This window comes from Chelonia mydas, chromosome 4, assembly GCF_015237465.2.
Source record: "Chelonia mydas isolate rCheMyd1 chromosome 4, rCheMyd1.pri.v2, whole genome shotgun sequence".
Lineage (NCBI taxonomy): Eukaryota > Metazoa > Chordata > Testudines > Cheloniidae > Chelonia > Chelonia mydas.
In genome coordinates this window covers 39,240,529-39,257,307 of record NC_057852.1, presented here as the reverse complement: position 1 = coordinate 39,257,307, position 16,779 = coordinate 39,240,529, and the positions used below count along the sequence as shown (strand labels likewise).

Below are 16,779 nucleotides of genomic sequence, written 5' to 3'. Positions count from 1 at the left end.
CTTCTTCCTCCTCCATCCAACCACAATAAGTGGAGCAGAATCTAACCCTGGGATTTTTTAGCATCTCTCTCTAAGTAAGTGTGTGGAAAGTGTCACAGAGGGGGGCGCAGTTTGCTAGCCAGTGGGTGTATCCAGCTGTCTAGTGCTGGCAGTATAGGATAGGTTGCACACCCCTCTGATTCGGAGGAGCAGCAAAGCAGGTCCCATTGTGCACTTTGTCCCTTACAGAAATTTGCTACAGATATTAATAGGGATGAATTCAACTGGGTTTCTACATAAAAGTAATTGGGTCCTGTAAAGATTTATTATAGATTTGTATTACAGTAGTATCTAGAGGCTCTAATTGGAAACAGGGCCAAATAGCAAGAGGTGGTCTCTGCCCTAGAGAGCTAATAAACTAAATACACACATGGAAAGGGAAACAGAAGTGAAGTCACTTTCCCCAAGGTCACACAGCAACTATGTGGTTGAGCTGGGAACTTATTTCAGCATTCCAAACCAGTGCCCTGCCCTCTCCATTAGAGAATGATGCCCTTTCTACACATTTTAAAAGCCATCCTATAGATGGCTATCTAGAATGGGGATATAATATTGTATTACATTCTATGGATTTTCAATTATATATTTGCTATTCCATTCTATAGAAATTTTCCATTAGAAACCCTAAGTCTCCCATTCAAGCCCTCTTCCAGGCCTACCTGCTTGCACTTCTCCTCCCAGAACTAGGCAGGACCAGAAGTTTATTAATATAAAATGGAGAAGACAGCAGCAACAACAAAAAGTAAGGGTAGGAAAGGAAAGCCTTATGGAACTTTTCAAAGCTAATAGTTATCTTGGAATTACCTGACAAGTTGTGGAAATAAATAGTGATTGGTGACATACCATATTTGCAGAATCCTGTTTCAGTGCAATGAGTTTAGAATATGTATTTCTGATACAGACACAAATCACCAAGTGCTTTTCTGTTTCTGTAGCCATGTGAACAGAAAAAGGCTGATGATGCTTTGGAACAGAAATTCTGTAGGTGGACAAGAATAATGAGCTTACTGGTTTGTTGTCAATAATCCATAAGAGACAGAAAAGTACATATAGTTTTCTTTGCCAAAAACAGAAAAAAAAAAACCTATATTGATAGATAAGTACAAAACCTTGTTTACAGGTTTGGCATTTCTTTAAATGGGGGAAATGCTACAGCCAACATAAGAAAATAGTTCGTATGATTTTTTTCCTCTTCATCATTTCACCTATTCTCTGTCAAGACAAAAATCAATAGCAGCACATTGACAAAACCCAGATTGGCTTGAAGCTCTACCAGTATATAACATCCAGGCAGTCAACTGTGATGTATTTAATTCATGCAGCACTTATTACTTTCAAGCTTTCTTGTCAACAAGAAAGAAAATATGGATCTGAAAAGCAAACAAACAAATCTTGAAAGGTATTTCCTCCCCTCCCGGTTTAAGTTTCCTGTCTCTGCTTTGATTTCTGTGCTTTGTACATGTATAATATCATCAGCATAAGACATGGCAGCTTGTTGCCCCATGTGTTCTAAAATGTCTTCTGATTCTAGTTTTCACTACACTTGAGCTAAGTTTTTATACTGTCCATTCTGTGATAATGTCTCTTTTGGGTCACCCGTATAATAAACTGTGACATCTTATGATAAGCTGCATTTAAAATTGCATTAATCTGAGGTCAAGGATGATGCAGACCTGTACCAGTGAGTTTTAAGTCTACATTTTCAGATGGCTTCCTTTTTTGCAGGTGAAGGCTTCACTCCCAAAAACTATACCTTGATTGGGGGGTGTCCATAATTAGTTGCCAGTGTAAAACCTATTGCATGAATGGTACTGTACCTGATTTCTGCCTGCAAACAGATATTTAACCATCAAATTAATAAAATATGTGCTATTGATTGGTTACTGGTGGGAAAAAATAGTAGTCACTTTTTTAGTAGGTCAAACTTGCACCCTCTAAGGGGTCACACTGGAAAAAAAATTGAGACTAAGGTCTGATCTCACAAATAACTATGATTAGAAAGAGCGGGATAAAGCAGAGCCGCCTCCCCAAGCCACCTTCCAATAGTATAAAATCATTTATATCTACCCTGGTGGTTTGAGAGTTTGGACTTTAAATTTGTGACACTGATTTATAGAAACATTGGACTCACTTCTCTATTCCAGTCAAACTGTGCTTGGCGGAGCTCTGGGAAGGGGCAAAGATGATTTTGAACCACCTTTGTGCTTCCCTTATTCTCAGGTTCCCTGAAGACTGTTCTGACATACATCTTGAGGCCTATGGAAACCAGAGGTTATTCTGGGAACAGGCAGAACAGAGACACCCTAGGCATGCCTCCTTGTATTCAGCCATGCTCTCTGCACAGGCACTAAGCCACTTAGACATTCCCTCTCTGCTGGAGGAATTCTTTGGTGGCCAGATTGATCTTCCTGGCTTACTGTACTTCAGTGGCACAAAAAGACTGCAAGGGACATGCATAGTAACAAAGAATTGGAAAATCGTCAAGGTAGCAAGCCCAAAGTCTTAAAAGCGTCTTTCCCTATGGTAACAAAAATAGTAGACTGTAGTAATGTAGATACCCTCAAGTGTTAATAATATGTGGCCTAACCAGTTTTTATTTGGAGAAACTGAATGAAAGAGGCAGCAGATTTTCAGGACCTGGCCTTTAAGGAAACTTGGATTTACTGGTACGGTGATTTATTTTTAAAAAAAAAATCCAAAATGACTTACTCCTAAGATGTGATATCAGCCAAATACATGATTGTGCAAGTAGTGTCCAGGCCACAATCATGCCATTGAAACCTGTGTATCATCATGTATCCAAGGAGCATAGCAGTTAATCTTATCATTATTCGTTCTTTGCTTTATGGTAGCACGTATAGATCCCCTCTGAGATGGGGGCATCATTGTGCTTAGCATTATACAAACCCAGATACAGACAGTGATGGACACTGCTCAGTGTGTGTAAGGTTTACTCTATGAGAGTTCCCTTTAACGTCAAGGTACTATTCAACATGAGTAAATCTATTGTCATCTGGTGCATAGTAAGAGATTGTAAATTCTTCAGGGTTGTAACAATCTAGTTAGACAAGACAGACATATGATCTGGGGAAGTAGAGTTAACACTCCCATTTTACAAATGGGGAATTGAACTGAGAGGCACATTTTCAAAGCTGTTTATGCAACTAAAGATGTCTAGCAGGATCCAAGGCACCTAAACAGATAAGGTGCCTAACTCCCATTAAACCTGCTTATGTACTATTCTAAATCCCAGTCGGCACCTATCTGCATCTTTAGGCACATAAATGCCTGGGAAAATTTGGCCCATAGGAGCCTAAGGAGTGTTTTTAATTTACTGGCTTTATTTCAATAGCATTTGCATGTTACTGTGATACCTGACTTGTGCTATGGCAACTGACCTGATACAATTCATATATCAGTTTCTTTAACCATCAGACTCCTTATGTGACCTTGGGAAAGTCTCATGAGGCCCTTTGAAATTTGCCCAAGTCCCACTTTCAACAAGACTTCGGCTCATGAGTAACACCACAAGTCACAGTAACATGTACATGCCATTGAAATAAAGCCAGTCAATTAAAAACACTCCTTAGGTGAGGCAGGGTGGTCTAGTGGCTAGGATTTAGGAGAACTCTGCTGTATTCCTGCCTCTGACATGGACCTGCCTTGACGCCTTGGGAAATCCCATCGGCAGTCTATCTTTCTCTCTTCTCCCTCACTTTGGTTGTCCTATCTATTTAGACAGTGAACTCTGGGGGTAATGACTGAATTTTACTCTGCGTTTGTACAGGGCCTCCGTCTTAGAACCTCTAGGTGCTACTGTAATATAAATAATCCACTGGAAACTGGCAAAAAGGCATAACTTATCAGTAAAAAAAAAGTGACCTTTCAACATCACTTTCCACTTCATATTCATTTTAAAAGTCATTTTTCCCGACAGCCACTTCATTGCACCAGGATAGTGTGATGTTAATGGAATCTATCCTCACTTTTATGAGGTCCCTGTGCTAGTCATTATTATTTCACCTATCAACCTGTCCCTTTTAATTAGTGGATCAGAATATTAATTAAACTACAAATAAAATAAAAGTGCTAAAACAGGACAACAGACTTGAGCTGGGATATATTGACATTTCATCTGTTACATTTCCATCTGTTCTATTCTTAGCACATATCTGGGCTGAAATCCATAGCTCATAAAATAATGGATAGCTACACTTGTGTCTTAATTTGTTCCACTGAAAAGCATTTTCAAGATAGCAGCATGGGAAATGCAGATAATGGGAAGGGAAGAACAAGACTTTATAGGCAGATACTTTTTCATTGAATATTAAGAATAAATATGGTTCTGTAAAACCATCAACATTATCTATCACATATACAAAGCCAGAGATATATATGCTGCTTTACAGACATAAAGACAAGGTCCATGACCCAACCAGCATGTAATTTATGGGCCTAATTCTTCAAACCCTTACTCTGAGTACTCCTTACTCATCATGGCTGAAGTTCTCACTATGCAGAGGGCCAGCACAAAGTTTATGTGCCATCTAAGTCCCGCTTAAACCATTCATTTCGTTGGGACCATGTATGAGTAAGTGCGTGCAGGATTCAGTTCTAACTTACAGAAGATGCAGAGAAAGGAGGCAGGGGAAGAAGTGTTTTTTGCATTTATATTTTAAATATTTTTCTATTACAATGTGATATTATATTTCAAGGTGAGTGAAATTAAGGGAATATGTGGTAAATTATGAGAGCCGTGGTGGCAAAAAGCTCACCAAAAGTAATGAGAATTTAGAGTTTAGAAAATTTAGAGAAGGGACTTCAACCAGAAAAGCAAAAATACATCTCACACTGGAGGAAGCAGGTTGTTTTAGGCTTAGGGAACAGAATGAAATATGACTAGTAACAATCCTGTCACAAGTAAGGTTTGATTTCAAGCATCCTGTAAAATAAGAGAGTTACTAAGGTTTTTGAAACAAACAAAAAATAAAACAAAACCAACCTACAATCAACAAAAAAAGTAAAATCTAAAAAGTAGTCATATAGTTTGTAAGGAGAAAAACAACCCCAAAAGCATAAACCTTACACAAAACAGAGGTTTTATCCCCCAAAAAGGAGATGTACCAGAAACTCCATGAAGGGATTTTGCTATTGATTTGTACACGGAAGGAGCTCAGCTCAGAAGTTGATGGGTGGCAGTATAAAACCTTAAGATAGATAGTTTTTACACACATTCAGTGAAGCTTATTGTATTATTTGATATTAACCTGGAGTTCAGCCTTCTTTGGAATTGGGACTGCATTGGTCAGGATCATGAATAATTTTTTGGTTTTAGAATAAAGTAGATAGGCCTTTGGTGTGATCATCATAGACTTCTCAGGAGCTGTTGATACAACTGACAATAGGATTTTGTTTCAACTAAAAAGGGATATTAATATTAATTGTGTCTAGAAATACTCTAATTATACCTAGGAAAGGGAGTCAACTGGTGGTGATGGACAATTGAAGATTATCAGCATCACCACCTAGGTATATGAAATGCAATATTCCTCAAGGCTGTTTCTGCTCTCCCAGTTTGTTCAAACCATAAAGGCCCCTTGGCAAGATCATTTCTAAACCTAGGGAAAAGTATTATCACTCAGTATGCTGATGTCACACCATGATACTGCCTGCAAGTTTGGTCCCTACTCTAGAGAAATGCTTGAATGATATCACACTATTTGGATGCATCACAGCCCCAGTCATTCTCACTCATTGGCAAACATCTTGCTCCTCAGTAGACATCATCATGGTCAGAATGCTTACTGTTCGTGTCCTGAATCTTTGAAGGGGTTTGTTCCAAGTTAATGAGTCAAGAGAAGACAAAAACCTACAGGAAAAAAGCTCGTCCAAGAGAGAGGGTTTGGCTCCCCATTCTTGACCAGGGAAAAGGGCCTGACTTGAATCCCTGCAGATCCTCAGGTATCAGCAGAATACTAGGTCATCTGCTAGGAGATCCTATACCTCCACAAGGACTCTGGAGGCTAGTGTCCCCTTCTCCTGGGCTGCCTGTTAGCATGATCTCACTAGGGTTCTTAGGGGACAGCCACAGTCCCATGGGAGGCTCTGCAGAAGAGATAATAATAGCTGGTTAAGAGCTGTGAGAACAGAGGGGAGGCAGGGCGAATCCACTCCCAGGTTGATCACTTCTCCCTCTGGTCTAGGGACATTTCCAGCAGGACCCAAAGATTTACTTCTAGCCCTAGAAGACCAAGCTGTCATACCTTAAAACTGACATCATATGTATATAAAAATAATATTTTTAGGGTACTTATTGATCCCACTGAGCTTTTGCACAGTGACTTCTTGACTTATGAGTAATTCTACTATCCCCATTGCAAGGCGATAAAAGGTTTATACCACATTGTCATGATGTCCCTTCTATGTATATCACAGTCTAGGCCATAAAAATTTATGCCACAAAACATGACGTACAATGCCACCAGTTAAAGAATGCTGTAGGAATCTTCACTTCAGTATTAGTTAAAATGGCAAAAAAAAAAAAAAAAAAAAAAAAACCCACACACACACACAAACATGCACCCTTAAAGTCACATTAACAATTTTGAATGCAATATTAACAAATCAGTAAAGACAGCCTATAATTCACAAAGGAATATTTCAAGGCACACTTCAAACATCTTTAAAATGATTTTTGAAAGGAAGCAGAGACAGGGCAATGTGGCTGTTGTGTGCAAGAACCAGAGCAGCAGTTCAAATCCACAAGCACATAGGGGCCAAATCCTCTTTAGCTGCAGCCAGGCAGTGACTATAAATGGTGGAACTGGAGTCAGAATAGGATTTAAAAAACACCTCACTAGTACTAGAAATTTTTCTGGGCTCTCCAAAAAACAAACAGAAACTGGATAGGACTTACATATGCATAAATGAGGGAAGAATTATTTGGCTCTCTTTAAAAAGAAAAAAGGGTTTCTTCCCTGCTTGCAAATATCATCTTCAGTTATGTAAATGAATGTACTGCTGCCCTGCTAAGTCTGCAGCCAGACAGACTAAAACAATAGCACCAAAATTTCACACCCACCCATTCATAAATTGTTCACTTTATAGCCTGGTTGTGTTCATTTACATGTTAACAAGTAAGCCAACTACAATGCAAGGCTTAAAAATAGACAGCTGGGCTCTGTTTTGGGTTTTGACCGTGAAGATACACAAGACAAAACCCAGCACACAAAAACAAAACCTAACCCAGATGTCCCGTGCCAGCTTAGTGGAATTAAGGAAACAAAAAAAAGTATTTTCAAACCTTTTATCTAGATTCCAGATACATTAATTCAATTGACGTGCAGTTTAGCCAGCCGGCATCCAATGAATATCTTCTGCAAATAGTAGGATTTGCCTTTTCCCCTCCTCCCTGTAGAGACCACTACAAATGTAGGATTTCCCACCCCACACCCCCGTTTCCTCTCCCCTGAAAATGGAATATTTCAGTAAGTTAATAGTGAAATGTACCATAGGTCCTAAAACAACAAGGCACAATAACGTTCAAGTAAAGTCTCTGATAAAACACAAAATAAAATGCAGAGTTGTTTCACTCTTAATCTTGTCATTCTTTTAGAGAATGGCCAAATATTAACACACTGACAACTACAAAAGACAACTGCATGTCCTACTTATTAAAAAAAAAAATACAAAAAAAAAATCCCACCACAACAGTGCGGTGATTTATGGATATTTTAAAATAAAGCAATTTCTTTCCTTGCATTTTGGATAGTATTTAGGAATGGGCATAAAGAGACATGGAACTAGATAGAAATGAAAGGGAATGGAGTTCAGAGAAATTCTAAAAACAACAAAAAAGGGGGAAAAAATAACGGAACAATGTGAAAGTGACAAATGGTAAAAAGGACAGTAGCGGAAAGGAAATCTGATGTTTAAACCTTATGCTCCTGGCTGGTGCCCATGGCAACTCTACTGACAAGTTGGTTTAAAAACAAAACAAAACAAAACCCAAACACCCACAACCCTATTCTCTCCTTTGATTGCTTTCAAGGATAATCCTTGCTTCTTTTTCCTGGGAACCATGACAGATTCTCTCTTTTGGGGACATTGCAGGACTTTCTTTCATATTGGCTCTAATAAATAATGGAGTGTTAACGTCCTTTTGGACAGCTAGCTAGGAAATTTGATCTGCTTAGGACACATTTTCATGCTTATACACAAGTGAAGCATTATGTGTTCATTCCTGAGAAACACAGGTATCTTCAAATGCTTTATAGCAAGTGTTTATGCTATTCTACAAATTCTAAACTGAATCCAGCATTAAATAAATTCATGTATGGGAAACTAGCTTGAATTGCTCTATTGAACTCAGCATGTGGTATTCATACTTTCTAAATTTAAATAAGGTTTCCATCTGTTCTGTCATTCAAGAATTTCAGTATAAGCTACTGCAGAGAGAACACACACATACAGGCAAGGTAATACTTTAAATGGAATATATTTTTGTAATACAAATCCATAGTTTGTTGGTTTATTATTTAAGAAATGACAAACTGAGGCCACAGGGCGTCACATGATACATCTGTGTCCCAATCCTGTAATTGGATTTATACTGGGGAACCTGTCAATCCTGTGCATAGTTCCAGTGAAGTTTACTTAGCAGATCCAATTCGAGGTTTGGGTCTTTTGGTTGCATTGTGACTGACAAGGCTGAAAGACTCCCGTCCTTTCTGAAGTGGAGATAGATCCTTGATCCTTCAGAATCTCTCTTTTTAATAAAGTCATATGGTTTCATACTTTAGAAAAGATTGCTAGAGGTAGGTTTGAGACACAATGCACGGGGTTCCAGCTCTTAACTTCCACAAGCAAGAGAACATTTGCATCAGGACTGTTTTGAATATTGAATTTGTTCATGCATAAAGATAAAATAGCCAATAGGCATTTCTAATATCAGTGCTTTGCATTCTGGGGGGGGGGGGGAGGGGAAACAAAACAAAAACCCCACCAACCACCACAAATCAAATGGCTCAATAGGCACCAGGAAACTCCTCCAAACAAAATCCTTAATCTAGCCTCTCAGGGAAAGCCAGGGAGAATAGGTAAGCAACAAAGCATGTTCTGAAGTTAAAAAGAGCCTGGCTCCTTTGGGCAAGGAGAGAGGGAGTTGCAGAATCAGGGATCCCTCATTGATGCTCTGCTCTCTCATTCAGCCAGAGGGACAGAGTTTGAGTGCTTCTGCTAACTGTTTCTGTATCAGGCAGGGAGAGAGGCAATCTCTGAGACCATCTAGACAAAAATCACTGAGAACTTTAAGTGTTGGTTTTGATCTACTGCATAGACTTTACTTAGGGTTTCTGAGTGGTCATGGGATGAGAAGTAAAGTTTTGGCATGGGTCAGAAATTGGCTAAGACAGAGAACACAGGATAGGGAACACTTGTTTTGATCATGGCATAAGATCAACAGTAAGCTGCCCCAAGTTTCTGTACTAAGGCTTGTGGTGTTTAATATATTTATAAATGGTCTGGAAGAGGGCCCAAGAAACAGAGGAGAGACATTTATTTAGGGTAGTAAAGTCTAGAAATGACTAAGAAGCCTCAGAGGCACCTTGGAAAGCTAGTTGAATGAGCAGTATGACAGAAGGTGAGATGTGATGTTGGTAAATGCAAAATAAGGTACATTAGTAAGAATAACAAAACTAGTTCAAGTTATCGAATAGCTCAGGAAAAGAGTCAAGTGACATTATGGACAGCTCAGTGAAAACCTTCACCCTATGTGCAGCAGTAGGTATAAGAGCAAAAGTGTTGAGGGTGGGATTTTCAAAAATACCCAAGTGACTTAGATGCACAAGTCCCACTTCTTTTCCAATCCCACAGAGAATGGGCAAGAAACAGGATGGAAAGCATTTTACTTTTGTTACATAAAGACAATGATACATCTTCCCTGAGCATATTCTGGTCATCCCATCTTAAAAAAAAAAAAAAAAAGGATGTAGAGGAAATGAGGGGGGTTCAGAGATGTGTGATGAAGGTGATTAAATGGATGTAGAGACTTCCATATGAACAGAGATTGACAAGATTTGGGGCAGGGACTATCTTTTTATTCTGTGTTTGTGTTTTATTCTGTGTTTATTCTCTGTACTACCTCACACAGTTGGGTCATGGTCCACAATAAAAATAAATAAGATTGGCACTGCTTAGTTTAAGAGGACAATGAATAAGAGGGGTTTGTCATGGAGTCCACTCATCAGTAGGCTGCCTCCTCCTAGTGGCTCTGGGGTTTCACTCCTTCCAGGTCCAACACCCTCCTATGTCTCATGCACCCTTCTGCCTCTCTCTCTCTCTCTCTGCAACTCAGGGCACTTTTTCTTTATAGCCTGGACCTCCGACCCAGGTCACTGTGTTTTCCCTTTCCAGGGGTTATCAAAATCTCTCCATCCAAAATGGCAGTCTTCCACACTGCCCTGACTGTGCCACTTCCCCAGTGGCTGGTAGGGGAACCTGAGCCTGCCCTCCACTCTGGGTTCTAGCTCAGGGACCTTTTAATCAGAGGCCAAGGTCTACACCATCTTTGACCTTGCTGCAGTTTCCCTGAGCCTTTTCCTACACCCTCTCCCCCTAGGTTTCCTTCCTTCTCTCCCTAATATCCAGAGTATGGCTACACACTCCTTCACTACAACCCTTTTCGACTGCCAACTTCCTGGCTTTATACTAGCTCTGCCTTAGGGTGACCAGACAGCAAGTGTGAAAAATCAGGACAGGGGCTGTGTGTGTGTGGGGTAATAGGAGCCTATATAAGAAAAAGCCCCAAATATCGGGACTGTCCCTATACAATTGGGACCCTACTCTGCCCACTCTTTCTCAGCTGGGCTGCTTCGTCATTCTGGCAGTTATTTAGGTCGTCCAATCCCCTTCAGGTGTTGCATATCTGCTTAACTGGCCCCATCTCAGTTTCATTAACCCTTTCTAGGCTAGTGAGGGGTAAACACCCCATCACAGGGTTGTGATATAGATATTCAAAGTAACTATCTAGAAGAGGTAAGGCATGCATTTTTATTTACCCATTCTCATAATCCAAGATGAAAGGGGCACTCAATGCCATTGAAAGGCAAATTTAAAACTGGGAAAAGAAAATATATCAAAAAATTAATCAGTGGAACTCATTGCTAGTAATTATTGTTGAAGTCAAGATATTCGTGAAGTTTTTTTTTTTAAATAAAAAAGGACTAGCCTTTTAAACAGTGAATTAGAAAATCCAGTTACCATAGATAGGATTAGAACATTATTTCTTAAAGGAGGAATATAAGCCCTTGTATGCCAGGTGCCAACTGAGGAAGATACTCAAGCTTAACCCTAACTTTAAGCTCATTAGTATTCCCACCAAGGTCAATGTGAGTAGTCATATTCTATGAGTGGGCAAACTACGCTGTAGCAGTCCAGCTAAAGGGTTTCTAGCACTTCCCTCTGAGGCATATGGTAGTGGTCACTTAGAGACAAGACAGTGGACTAGATGGACCTGGGGTCCAATCCACTATGGCTTTTTAAATACATTTCAAAAAGAAATCAGTAGATGTTTTACTTAAGTAATCAGGTTTAAGAAAGTACATTTGATTTTAAGGAAGAAAGGAAAGGGGTTAGAAAAGCAGGAATAAATAGCCTAGTGAAAGCAGATGGTGCAGTGGCTGTGATGGCCCATCAGAAATGTATTATTTCAGCTGGAATGTAAAATAAAGAGTATCAGCATTTCTATTACGCATAAAATGAAATCTAACTAGTATGCAAAAAAAATCCTGCTTTCTTAATCCTTTCAGGCTCTCTTGTTGTTACTTACCAATAACAAATGACCAGATTGTGATAAATTAGCTTAGATATTTCACTAATATTTAATTTAGTCATTCTAGCTGTTAGTAGCAGCTGTTTAAGAAAGGAATAATCCAAATATCTCTACTCTTCAAAATACACATAAAAAGACAAGGAGGTCAGTTTTTCCAAGCTTTTCTCTGCAACCAGGAGGGCTAGAAGTTTTCATTAAAAAAAAAAAAAAAAAGCCAAGAGTCTCACATAACCACTTGAATCCAGGAGCTGGATCTTTAAGAAAAATGCCAAATAGCGAGAGTCACAACATACTCAAGAATTGACAGCGCTGTTCTAGAATGTGTTACTTAATCGAGGCATCTAATTGATAGGGAACTTGAGTCGAGTCAGGACAGACATGTTCCATTTGATTCAATCAATGACCTGTGGGATTTTAGGCAAGTCTCTATGCCTCCCTTTCCCTTTTCCTATGTTTTCTTTATTGTCTAAAGAGACAGGACTGGCCCCATGTGTTTACACCTAGCACAATGAGGCCTGGATCTTGGTTGGGGATGTTGGTGCTATTGTAATACAAATAGTAAATAGAAGGTGCAAGCTAACACATTCTAAAAATACACCTTTAAATTCTAGTCTGGACAAAGAGTTACAGAAAGACAATTTTGCCAGGGTTCCAGCTCTGTCAGTGGGTGAGGCTGCAAGAATCTTCTTAGCAGAGTCCGGGACAATTGCTTCTCCGGCAGCGTGGATGGGGAACAGGTCCCAGTTATAACCTGCTCGCCTCCCTCTCCCCCCCATCTCTCTTGCTGAGGGTTGCATTCTCATGTAGCTCTACTGCCATTTCCCTTCACTGAAGCAACACCCACCTCTTCACTTGTGTGCGCGCACACACACACACACAGGCTGGCTTCACTTCCTCACAAGCTTTGTACCCCACCCTACCACTTCTCATCCCCATTGCTGGATGCGGGGTCGGGGGAGGGTGGGGAGAAATCTCCAGCAGGCTTCCAGCAGTGCCCAGCAAATCAGCCCCTAAATTTCACAGGTCCTGCTGTCCTTCTGGCCTCTCTATCTTGCCTGCCTTCTACAACTGCAAAGCAAGGACAGTTCATTAAAACTGAAATATCATCTAAAATTTAACTCCTAATTTAATTTTCTTTAAAGAAAGGTTGAAGAGCTTTTAATATTAGTGAAGTTGCCCGGGAGATGAAAGCAAGAAGTTAACAAGGCTTCTGGGAAATGTGAGAGATGAATTTTTATATCACATTACGTTTATGAAGGCGGCCGGGGGCGGGGGGAATTAAGCACAAATGTAATTTCCCCCCCTCATCTGAAAGTCTTCACAAAAATGAAAGTTTCCTTACATTGTAAATAATCTATTTTTCCATTCTTGATCAATGAATTGCAGATTTTCCCACCTTTAAAAATGTGTGCAGTTTTCTATAAGCAATGAATACATGCATACAATTTTATTACATTCCAGAATCATGCATCATGCCGCTGGCTCTCTCCCTGCCATGCCTGCACTGTTCTTGGAAGTACTGTCCCTGGAAGATGATATTTCTCCTATTAGCATTAGCAACAAACCCTATTGGATATACACTAAATAATGCATGGGTATTAGTTAGCTCATAGATTGAATTTTCAGGGGTAGCCATGACATCTTTACTAGTAACACAGCGTACTTGGACCCTGGAAGAAGATGTGGTTTGATTTTGCTGCAGTGAGCTCTAGGCTATATAACAAAGTTGCTTCACAACGTATCACTTCCAGATTTGTAGTCAGGAGGAGTGGTGGATTGAGGAGCCGCAACTGCCATAGTAATCCAGATGTGACAGGAAACCAAAGCAAACAGGCATTATGATGCAAGCTTCCTTTTCCCCCCTGCATCTGGGCTTTTCAATGCAGAAGCAGGAGATATTATCTTTATGAAACAAAAGAAGTCACCACACAGGCGGAATCCCTGAAAGAGGAAAAGGAGTAGGAGATGAAGGGAAGTGTGATTGGGCAGAGAGGTCCCACACCAGCAGAGGTGTTAAGGAGAGCCTTTTGGGTCCAGCTAGCCCTGCCCTGCTATACCTGCAGCCAATGCCAAATCTGGAGAGGGACTAAAAGGAGAAAGCCTGACTCAGTTCAGGACTGATGGGCCAGAAAGGAGGCTAGAGCTGTCTCCCAAGGGAGTGTCTCTTGCAGAGTTGTGGAGACAGGCCTGCTAGCTGGAGCAGCCCGTGGGGAGGAACAGACAGACCAAGAAACACTCAAATAAGAGACTGGTTGGGGAGCCAAGCCCAAAGGAAAGGGCTGAGGTAGGTGCCTTTCTCCTGGAAGACTGGGAGGCAGCCCACTATTGGTGTTTTGGTTATAAAACTATTTGGGGTTGAGCCTTTGGCCTTCACAGCTGGAACTGAGAGTTTCAGGTCTTAGATAACTCAGTTGTTTGGTCCAAAATCTTTGTCAGAGCGTGTCAGAATTCTCCCAGTAGTTCCTTCCTCGTTGTCTGAGTGGGCCTGCCAGCCTGCACCCACCACCCCTCTCTACATTACTTATGTTCCTCTTCCATGACTTCCTGGCACCCCACCAACTCCAACTTTTCCACTGTATTTTGCTTCAGTTCCTTCTCCTACTGTTTCAAGGGCTCCCTCCAGCATAGGCTGGGTGGTATATATAAAATCACCTCCACACTTTAGTTTTGTTTTGTTTTTTTGTTTATAAATATGTAATAAAGAAAAAAACAGATCTCAAGAAGCATCACTGGTGCAAGATAATCATTAGCAAGACTCAAAACACCCCAAAGAATGGAGTACAGTTACCTAGCTGCCTTTGCATGCAGATGCCTCCCTTGCTGCAAATGCATACATCAGACATCACAACACATGCCTTTTTCCTCACAAGAGTAACCCTTACTCACCTGGGACTACTCGCTTGAGTAAACTTCATTCACCTACGTCTTGCAGCGTTTGGCCTTATTTATATTCAGGAACCACTTCACCAACCACCAAAATGCAGCCATTTCTGGGCTCATACATAGCTTGAACTCAAAAGCACTATTCTACAATGGAGATCAGAAAGTAGTAAAAAACGCCATAACTTTCCCTATGAAACTGCACAGAGAATTATAAACAGGTAGAATGAAATTACACACATTGGAATTTGGTTAGAATAATATGGCTAAATCGCCTATGCTTCCAAAAAGGGACAAGGATTTCTGAGACTAATTTGAAAGAGAGCTTCCAACACCACATTCCCCAGCAAAAGCATTAGCTTCAGCACTGGCTTAGAGGAAAGAATAAAACTGCTATGAAATGAGGCACTATTTTCCTCTGTTGGTCTCAAAACCATACAGTCCGTGGTGAAATGGTAAGATCGCAGTCCAAGATGTACAGCTTCAGCACAGAGTGGTATGCAGAGTACATCATATCACAAAGTGGAAACTTTACAGGCAGGAATAATTCACTTTACATTAGCAGTTAGGTACCTTCTCCCATCCTACCCACTGCCTGAGGAAACATCTTTAGTAGAGACCTTGTTAAGATATATACTATAACCTGCTTTACATCTGACACTCCTGCATTGTCCACAAGTAATGTAAACTCAAGAGATCTGTTCTTGCCAACACATTATCCGATCAGCAGATGATTTGACATGTTCTTCCTTTTAACAACATAACAGGCAGTAACCAGAATCTATTGAGTTTCTATCAGCTTGAATTCCCTGCAACTCAGAAGGATAATGAAAAAGCAATTCTCCATGCATACATCCTCCCTAATAAAATACTCATCGTTGCTCCAAGTGAACAAGTTAAATTAATTCGGTAGATTGGCATTTCAGTTCTTTGATGAGATTTAGCAGTGCTTTACAATTTCAGAAATCCCCCCCACCCTTAAAGAAAAAAAAAGAAAGAAAGAAATAATGAGGGAGAGACATAAATTGTGTTCCTGCCTTTGTCAGCCTACAAAAAAAAAAAAAAAAAAAAAAAAAGATAACATTCCTTTGTAATTCTCCAAAGTGGAAGGCAGTAGATAAGCTCAATCTTCATCTACTTTTTATACATCTGTGTTGCTGGTTTAATACAACACTTCTTTAAACATTCCCTGTAGAGCCGCACAGATTTTTACATTTCAGAGCTGATTTATGAGCTCAGAGCTATGCTTGCTGCTTATGGTATTCGTATGCCTAAAACTGAAGAAAAACTGAGCCCAAGTGATGGATATAATTTGTTAACAGGATTTAATGACTATTTCTCGGTGTTCCCTTTCTGTTTCTCTGCACAGTCATAAACTGGTGCAAGATTGATTCAGTGACCCAGATATTACTTCTTTCACAACCTGGGTCATTTTTCCTCACTTTTGGATCAAAATGACTGTGTACAGTAAGAGTCTGTCTATGCCTTTTTTCCCATCACGTTCTAATATTCTACCCTGAATAGTAATTTGCAACATAAATGCTAAAATGGCCATGTCAAAAAGACAGACATTATTACTTTTGCTAGGATCAAAAAGAAATTAGGCATAGCTGAAGTCTAAAAATTAATCCTTACAGCTCACCCCTTGATAAAATTAGCTCACTTTGTCATCTTGTGATGCGTTCAATTATCCCTCAGTCAGATAAACTGTGCCTTTCACAAAGGAGAAAAGAGCTGATTGAACATCTTTGCTTGAGCAATGTCCCTCTTATGCTACCGCCTGGTAAGATGAAGGTATAAATAGCCCCTCATTTCCTTCTGTGCTACATAAGATGCTTCCCATCTGTCTGTAAACAAGGCTATATTTATTTATTTATTTTATGAGTTATATACAAGTTCAAGGGCATAAAGGATATCATTGCCAATTTCCTGACACAAGGAGTAAAGTATCAAACACTGACTGTTTTATTTTAATTAAATTGCTGGATACATTTTACAATCAACAACATTTATAGTTAATTATGCTAAAC

At 39.9% G+C, this 16,779-nt stretch overlaps 1 long non-coding RNA gene across 1 annotated transcript in view; it reads right to left on the bottom strand.

The window, feature by feature from the left end:
- Positions 1-1,102: 1,102 nt before the first annotated feature.
- Positions 1,103-16,779, bottom strand: part of LOC122465574 — a 28,102-nt gene continuing 12,425 nt past the window's right edge. Inside the window, exon 2 of the long non-coding RNA XR_006290512.1 lies at positions 1,103-6,144. This is a non-coding gene — a long non-coding RNA (uncharacterized LOC122465574). The remainder of the gene's footprint in view (positions 6,145-16,779) is intronic.